The sequence below is a fragment of the Cervus canadensis genome, chromosome 4 (assembly GCF_019320065.1).
Source record: "Cervus canadensis isolate Bull #8, Minnesota chromosome 4, ASM1932006v1, whole genome shotgun sequence".
Classification (NCBI taxonomy): Eukaryota; Metazoa; Chordata; class Mammalia; order Artiodactyla; family Cervidae; genus Cervus; species Cervus canadensis.
The window spans coordinates 52,539,770-52,549,583 of record NC_057389.1 but is presented as its reverse complement, the minus strand read 5'-3'; positions in this window follow the sequence as shown (position 1 = coordinate 52,549,583).

Sequence of the window (9,814 nt, the reverse complement as noted above, 5' to 3'; positions counted from 1 at the left end):
AGAAAACTAAGATCATGGCATCTGGTCCCATCACTTCATGGCAAATAGATGGGGAAACAGTGGAAACAGTGGCTGACTTTATTTTTGGGGGCTCTAAGATCACTGCAGATGGTGATTGCAGCCATGAAATTAAAAGACGCTTACTCCTTGGAAGGAAAGTTATGACCAACCTAGATAGCATATTAAAAAGCAGAGACATTACTTTGCCAACAAAGGTCCATCTAGTCAAGGCTAGGTTTTTCCAGTGGTCATGTATGGATGTGAGAGTTGGACTGTGAAGAAAGCTGAGCACCGAAAAACTGATGCTTTTGAACTGTGGTGTTGGAGGGACTTGAGAGTCCCTTGGACTGCAAGGAGATCCAACCAGTCCATCCTAAAGGAGATCAGTCCTGGGTGTTCATTGGAAGGACTGATGCTGAAGCTGAAACTCCCAGTACTTTGGCCACCTCATGAGAAGGAAGAGTTGACTCATTGGAAAAGACCCTGATGCTGGGAGAGATTGGGGGCAGGAGAAGGGTACGACACAAGATGAGATGGTTGGATGGCATCACCGACTCGATGGACATGAATTTGAGTAAACTCCGGGAGTTGATGATGGACAGGGAGACCTGGCATGCTGCGATTCATAGTGTTGCAAAGAGTCAGACCTGACTGAGTGACTGAACTGAACTGATCCCCATAGAAGTCCATACTGCTACATTGAAACAAATAGTAGACCCACCAGCCTCTGTTTCATCCGGCCCTCACTGTGGAATACCCATGCACTTTGGAGATTTATCCATCTTCAGCCTCAGAGGCACACTCTAATTGAAACAAGTCAATTTATGTTTGACATTTCTATGGTCACATGGATTGATTCAAGGGTTAACATGTAATATCAATCTGCCCTGTTAGACTAAATGAAATCCTTTTGTTACGTGGTTAGAAGAACAGCACTGGCTTGATCCCTGTCTCTCTACCTCCCCCCTCATTCCTGCTTTCCCTTTTTCCCTCTCTCCTTATTCTCAAAGCACCATCTGCTACCATTTTGCTAAAGGGGAACAGTCTTAGGATGAAACTGACACCAGAGAGACAGAAAGATAAAAAGAATGGAAATTGGGCTGACCCCCTTGAGTCACTTTTCAAACGCTTTATAAAACCTCTAATATTAAGTATAAGGCGATAACATTTTTAGTCCATCACTCAAAATAAGAAATCTATCTCAATAAATAAAATGATGGATTTTATTAGAACCCTAACAAGTCTTTCATACTACAGAATATTTTCTTAAATATTTAATCTTGAAGACAAATTAGTAAGTCAATTTAGCCTACGAATCTATCAATACTATCTTGGGGTGTTCATAAAGGTTACTTGATAGAAATCTATTAAAAAATTAGCATGAATTCAATAGTTACCCTTTGGTGGTAAAATTTTATACCTGAGAGTGTGAAATGAACTTTTAAGTAAGACTTTTACATCATATTTTGAGAATCTGTATAAAAGTTACATTAATATAATGTATAAAGTTATATATATATATACAGACACACATTGGGCTTCCCCAGTGGCTCAGCATATAAAGAATCCACCTGTAATGCAGGAGATGCAGTTCAATCCCTGGGTCAGAAGGTCTCCTGGAGGAGGGTCTGGCAACCCACTCCAGTATTCTTGCCTGGAGTGCCCCATGGACAGAGGATCCTGGTGGGCTACAGTCCATAGGGTTGTAAAGAGTTGGACACGCCTGAAGCGACTGAGCATACGGCATGCATATATACACATATTGTTCCTGTCATGTCGCTAACTCATGTCTGATTCTTTGTGACCATATGGACTGTAGCCCTCCAGGCTTCTTTGTCCATGGGATTTCCCAGCAGGAATGCTGGAGTGGGTTGCTATCTCCTTCTCCAAGGGATCTTCCTGAATCAGTGACTGAACCTGTGTCTCCTACATTGGCAGGTGGATTCTTTACTACTGCATCACCTGAGAAGCATATATATACAGTACATTACAACATATACATTATATATGATACTACATATAATTATTATAATATACATGCATGAATAAGCAAAATAGCCATCAAAGCTATATAATTAAGTATGGATGGTTTAGAATAACATTTCCATGATAACAGCAGACACAAATACCAAAAGTGCTATGTCATAAACATTAAACAGTCCAAACAAAAGTGAAAATAATTTTCTTTAGAAAACTCAAATTTGGTTTTAATGAAGGCAAGGAAATGCATATCCAATATTTCAATCAGATGATCCCATGAAAAATGAGTTTGGGGAAAAGCTATATTCCAAGTTAATACATCACTTTCAGAATACACTATTTAAAATACATAAGTAATTGCTTAATAAATTAAATATCAGAGGTAAACTTTTATAACTTGCACATAGGATAGTGAAAAATTGTTGCTGAGCCATGAAAGACACTGGGATTCTTAGCCTCCAGAGGAGAATTCAATTCAGGGCCAGTGACAAGGCTGGATTGCTCAGAGCTTTTGTGTAATAAAGTTTTATTAAGATGTAAAAGAGATAGAGAAAGCTTCTGACATAGACATCAGAAGGGGGGCAGAAAGAGTGCCCCCCTGTTAGTCTCTAGCAGGAAGTTATATACCTACTAGCACGCTGCTAATTAGAGAAAGGAAATGTCTCAAAACTCAGAGAGTGGCACCAGGCCCCTCAGCCACAACATGCATTTTGAGATAACATTGGCAGAACGTAAGTCATCCCAGGCCATAAAACAATTGACATGAATCTTGAAGAAAGGCAGGTTTCCAAGCAAATACATAGTCTCAGTAACAGCTTAAGAGGACATTTGCATGAGTAAAACATACTGGTTTGTCAAGTCAGTTCTGAGTCTTAGGCTGAACCTACTTGAAGAAAGATGGGATCTAAAGTAAATAGCAAAGATCATTAACAAAGCTTAAGAAAAACATTTCTGTAAGAAAAATGCATTGGTTAGCTCAAAGTTTAAGAAAAGTTAAGTTTAGGTGGAACCAGGTGTCGTCATGGCAACACAGAATTTTAAAATAAACCTGCTTTTAATTTTGTATAAAGAAGGGAAAAAGAATCTGACACTTGTAGTTTGTTTCCTTCTGCCACTTAAAAGAGAGATAAAAAATGTCTGACACTTGCAGCCTATTTCCTCCATTTGGGGACCCTTAGACTTCCTGCCCATCATCCCCTCAATAGTTTATGTAGTCACATTCAGACAGTCATTTTCAAAGCCCCTTTTGGCTTCCATGCATCCCCAATTCTGTGAACACCCTGTAGTAGAATGCCATGGAGTAGCATGATGATTAGAACCCAGCATCTGGAGTTAGAAACACTCAGTTCTCCAATTACTCTGTGACTCAGGTACATTTCTTTTTTTGTAATTTTTATTGGAATAGAGTTGTTTTACAATGTTATGTTAGTTTTTACTGTACAGCAAACTGAATCAACTATATATGTATACATGTATCCCCTCTTTTTTGGATTTTTTCGCATTTAAGTCACCACAGAGCATTGAGTAGATACAATGCTATACAGTAGTGTTAGGTAGTTAGAATAGGAAAAAGGAGTCCAAAATAATGGTGGCTAAAAGACAAAGAAAGGAAAAAGCCCATGAAAATTGAAGAAAGCAAGGTCCGAGGACCAGAGTAAGAACCTCACGTGAAGCAAACAGCCCTCCTGACTAGCCCAATTTACACAAGGCAGGCTAAGGGGGAGGAAAAAAACATATAAAAGGGGAGCCAAAATTGAGCCGCTCAGCTCTTCTCTAGGCCTCTTTTGGGTCGGCCTGCCCTCATGCCTTGAGGATGTATTTTCCTTTGCTTACCAAATAAAACTGAACTGTAACTGAGCTGTAACACTGGTTCATGCGTCGCTTCAAAATTTGCTGTGGCAAGACAGAACCGAGGAAATTACAAACTCCCCCGACACTTCCATACTGGTCTCCATAGTGGCTGTATCAATATACATTCCCACCAACAGTGCAAGAGGGTTCTCTTTTCTCCACACCCTCTCCAGCATTTATTGTTTGTTATCGATAATAGATGTTGTGATGATAGCCTCTCTGACAGATGTGAGGTGATAGCTCATTGTAGTTTTGATTTGTATTTCTCTAATAATTAGTGGTGCTCAGCTTCTTTTTCATCTGTTTGTCAGTCATCTGTATATCTTCTTTGGAGAAATATCAATTTAGGTCTTCCACCAATTTTTTGATTGGGTTGTTTGTTTTTTGATATTGAGCTGCATGAGCTGTTCTTATATTTTGGAGATTAATCCTTTTTCAATTGCTTCATTTGCAAATATTTTCTCCCATTCTGAGGGTTGTCTTTTCATCTTGTTTATGATTTCCTTTGCTATGCAAAACCTTTAAAGCTTAATCAGGTCCCATTAGTTTATTTTTATTTTCATTACTATAGGAGATGGGTCAAAAGGATTTTGCTGTGATTTATGTCAGAGTGTTCTGCCTATGTCTTCCTCTAAGAGTTTTATTATGTCTGGCCTTACATTTAGGTCTTTAATTCATTTTTAGTTTATTTTTGTGTATGGTATTAGGGAGTGTTCTGATTTCATTCTTTACATGTAGATGTCCAGTTTACCCAGCACCACTTATTGAAGAAGCTGCCTTCTTCATTGTATATCCCGGCCTCCTTTATCATAGATTAGGAAACCATAGGTATGTAGGTTTATCTCTGAGCTTTCCTATTCCATGGATCTATATTTCTGTTTTTATGCCACTACCATACTGTCTTGGTTACTGTAGCCCTGTAGTAAAACAGAGCTGGAGGAATCAGGTACATTTCCTCACCCCTATAAGCTTCTGTTCTGTAAGTAGAATTAATCACAATATCTACTTTGTAAATGTGTATATAAATCAAATGATGTAGTACAAGATAAATGCTTAGCATAGCCTGGTACACCTTAGATACTGTTTGTTGAACAATTGAATGAGTGAACAGAAAGAGGAGGAGGGACACTATTCAAGTGATTACAAATTATTCCCCTTCCACTTGTAGCCTTTGAGAGAAAGATCATCTTTGTGTAAGGTCTATAGACTCCTCCTCAATACAGTTGTCTAAAATTCTTTCCTGTCAGTTTCATCTTTTTATTGTAATGTTTTACCTTCTGGCTTAGCTTACTGATCTAAGCACTAGAATTCTGCTTCTGAACATATTCACTTGACAGGCATTTTCTCCCCAGAACATTGGCATGGCATATGTTAATAATATTTCAGAGGGATATTTAGATAATGACTATAAAGCCTCTTGAGATATTTGGATAAAACTGTCTTTTTAACCATAAGTTATTTTAATGGAAATATTCTTTTAGCAGATGTATCCAAAATATTCTTTCAGCAGATGTATCCTTTTGAAGACTTTTTCCCCTTTAAAATATGAATATTTAAAAAATAAATTTCAAGTAGCAAATGTACAACTTATTTTATAAAACTGAAGTTAGTTTCTTCCCAAGTCCATTGTTCCACCTTGATAACAATCATCTGAATTTAAAAATAAATGTGGAATCTTAAATAAACCCAATGCTTCAACACACAAAAATTCCTAAGAAATAAGCAACCTAACTTATATTTCGTTGTTGGTGCTCATGTCTATTCAGTCACTAAAATTACATCATTTTGTAACTAAGCTATATAAAGGAACAGATAATAAAATGGTAGTTAACATTTATTGGGTGCTAATGATATGCTAAGAACTATTAAAAACCACTGAGTATTACCTCAGCTAAATATTAAAACAATCCCATTAGGTAGAATTTTTATTATTCTCATTTTATGAGTGTAAAAACTAAATTTTAAAGAGGGATTAAGTAACAGGTCTAACATCATATGGTGAAACTAGGAGTTAATATTAGGCTGTATGATATCAGAGTCCACACTTATAGCCACTACACTGCACTGGTTCTACTCTGTTTAGTAGAATATACTATCTTTGTAGTATAATAGTATTCTGTGCCAAAAATAAAAAGTATTGATCTGGGGACATGCTTTGAAGACCTTTGTATCTAACTCTGTCTTCCAGTCTTTTTTCAAAGTGTCTCTCTTCCTATTCCCCCCTTTTCCTTCTGTTAATATAGTATCTATGTGCCAGGCTCAGTACCAAGTGCTGGTTTATAGACATTGATAACACCTTGCCTCTTCCCTCTGATGAGTACATGCTGATTGGGGAAAGACACCAGTAAACAAAACTACTATATAAGCTGTGTAAAATCTTATGTAAAGGAAAAGTACAGGTGTTTCTCCAGAGCTGTAGTTCTCAAAGTGTGGTCCTGAACTAGCAACAACAGCATCATCTGGGAACATGTTAAAACTGCACATTCTTAAGCCCCACCCCAGACCTACTATTGAATCAGAAGCTCTGGGGAGTGGGACCCAACCATCTCTGTTTCTACAAGGCTTCCAGGTGATTCTGACGCACTGCTGTTTGAGAATCATTGGTCTAGAGGAAAGGAATCAGCATAGGGTTTCTAGAGGGTCTAATGCCTGAGCTGAGTTTTGAAGGATAGAAAGAAACTCGCTGGAGAAAGACCAGCATTCCAAGGAAAGGAAGCAACATTTCCAGCTCCAGAGATGTGAGGGAGCATAACCACACAGGGGATTTCAAGCCATTCTGTATGACCAAAGTTTAGAAATTCTGATGTGCAGGGGAAGGGTTATGGCATCAGATGCAGCTGGTTAAATACAATGAATGAAATCATGAAAATTCTTATAAGTCATGTTGATGAGATTCAGTTTTTTCCTGACAAGGATGGAGCATCGTTGAAGGATTAGGATCAGAACAATGATCACAGCGGGCAAGACTGGATACAGGAAGGTTAAGTAAGAGATGATGGCATAAACATAAGTGAGAAACAGAGAGATTCTAAAATTAAAAAAAAAAAAAACCTGCAGAGGAGGAACAGATATTAATAACAGGGTATATTTTAAAGGTATTTTGGTAAAGTTATGTTAGCTCATTGGAGGTGGGAGTTACCCAAAAGAGATGGAGGAAACCTGGGTCCTAATTTGTCCATCAATTCATGTATGATTCTTGCACATCTCCTGCATTGTCTCCCAGGACTTTGTTGTTGACTCTGAGGTGTGAGAAGTCATGGAACCACTTGATACCCACCCATGCTTATTATAGAAGTAAAGAGGTGTTAGTGCTCCGTGGGGGAAGAAAGTCCGTGGAGAAAGCATTCCCACTTTCTTTCTGAGAGTAGTTTAAAAAACTTCTGGGTGACCAGCTTGATAACACCTCTTGATAACAGCTTGATAACACATCTTTGTACTGCCTCTTTCTCCTTCTCTGCTTCATTACTGAACCTTATTCCTGTACCATGGCCTGCACTCCCAACAAAAGAAGTAGCAATATTTCTTTGCCTCAGTCTTTACCTCCTGGGGAATCCTGGATAAATTGCCATTGTTATACTGAGTACTTTGTGATCATTCTACTATATGCAAAGTATTGTGCTAGATGCTAGGGATCAAGCAATGAATCAAACATAGCCACTGCTGTCACAGGCTGAGAGTCTATGTCATATAGAGATAAGCAAATTGACAATTAAATAGTTTTATAAACACTCTGATGGGGATATGTGGTTCTATGGAAGCACAAGAGGAGCTGTCTTAAGAAAAAAACTGGAAAGACAAGTTGAGTTGGAGGCATCAGAGAAGCATTCAAGTAAGGACATCTAATAGGCTAATAAGATTGGGACTAGAGAATTGATTTGGGATTCATTAGTTTATAGTCAGTCTTTGAATTTGTCAGATGGATGAGAGGGGAAGAAATTATACAAGATAGTCATGTTTGGGGAAGAGGAACATCAAGGATTTTCTATCCTTGAACATCAAGTATACAAAATCAATACACAGAAATCACCTGCATTTCTATATTCTAAAAATGAAAAATCAGAGAAATTAAGGGATCAGTCCCATTCATCATTGCAACAAAAAGAATTAAAGATCTAGAAATAAACTTACCTAAAGAGACAAAAATGTACACAGAAAATTATAATGAAAGAAATCAAAGATGACATAAATAGATGTAGAAATATTCCATGATCCTGGGTAAGAAGAATCAATATTGTGAAAATGACGATACTACCAAATGCAATCTACAGATTCAATATCATCCCTATCAAATTACCAGTGACATTTTTCACAGAACTAAAACAAAAAATTTCACAATTCATATGGAAATGCAAAAGACCCTGAATAGCCAAAGCAGTCTTGAGAAAGAAGAATGGAGCTGGAGGAATCAACCTTCCTGACTTCAGATTATACTACAAAGTTACAGTCATCAAGACAGTATGGTACTGCCACAAAAACAGAAATATGGACCAATATAGCAAAGAAGAACTAAAGAGCCTCTTGATGAAAGTGAAAGAGGAGAGTGAAAAAGTTGGCTTAAAGCTCAACATTCAGAAAACTAAGATCATGGCATCCAGTCCCATCACTTCATGGCAAATAGATGGGGAAACAGCGGAAACAGTGGCTGACTTTATTTTTCTGGGCTCCAAAATCACTGCAGATGGTGATTGCAGCCATGAAATTAAAAGACGCTTACTCCTTGGAAGGAAAGTTATGACCAACTTAGCAGCATATTAAAAAGCAGAGACATTACTTTGTTAACAACGGTCTGTCTAGTCAAGGCTATGGTTTTTCCAGCAGTCATGTATGGATATAAGAGTTGGACTATAAAGAAAGCTGAGTGCCAAAGAATTAATGCTTTTGAACTGTGGGTGTTGGAGAAGACTCTTGAGAGTCCCTTGGATGGCAAGGAGATTCAACCAGTCCATTCTAAAGGAGATCAGTCCTGGGTGTTCATTGGAAGGACTAATATTGAGGCTGAAACTCTAATACTTTGGCCACCTGATGTGAAGAGCTGACTCATTTGAAAAGACCCTGATTCTGGGAGGGATTGGGGGCAGGAGGAGAAGGGGATGACAGAGGATGAGATGGTTGGATGGCATCAGCGACTCAATGGACATGGGTTTGCATGGACTCCAGGAGTTGGTGATGGACAGGGAAGCCTGGCGTGCTGTGGTTCATGAGGTTGCAGAGTCGGACATGAATGAGCGACTGAACTGAACTGAAACAGGATAGAAAGCCAAGAAATAAACCCATGCACTTATGGGTACCTCATTTTTGACAAAGGAGGCAAGAATATACAATGGGGCACAGACAGCCTCTTCAGTAAATGGTGCTGGAAAACTGGACAGCTACATGTAAAAGAATGAAATTAGAACACTTCCTAACATTGTGCTGCTGCTGCTGCTAAGTCGCTTCAGTCGCGTCCAACTCTTTGCGACCCCATAGACAGCAGCCCACCAGGCTCCTCCGTCCCTGGGATTCTCCAGGCAAGAGTACTGGAGTGGGTTGCCCTTTCCTTCTCCAATGCATGTATGCATGCTAAGTCGCTTCAGACATGTCTGACTCTGTGTGACCCTATGGCAGCAGCCCACCAGGCTCCTCCATCCACAGGAATCTCTAGGCAAGAATACTGGAGTGGCTTGCCATTTCCTTCTCCTCCCAATACCGTACACAGAGATAAACTCAAAATGGATTAAAGACCTAAATGTAAGACCAGAAACTATAAAATTCTTAGAGGAAAACAGGCAGAACACTCAATGACATAAATCAAAGCAAGATCCTCTATGCCCACCTCCTAGTGTAATAGAAATAAAAAAAAAGTAAACAAGTGGGACCTGATTAAACATAAAAGCTTTTGCACAGCAAAGGAAACTATAAGCAAGGTGGAAGGACAACCCTCAGAATGGGAGAAAATAATAGGAAATGAAACAACTGACAAATGATTAATTTCCAAACTACACAA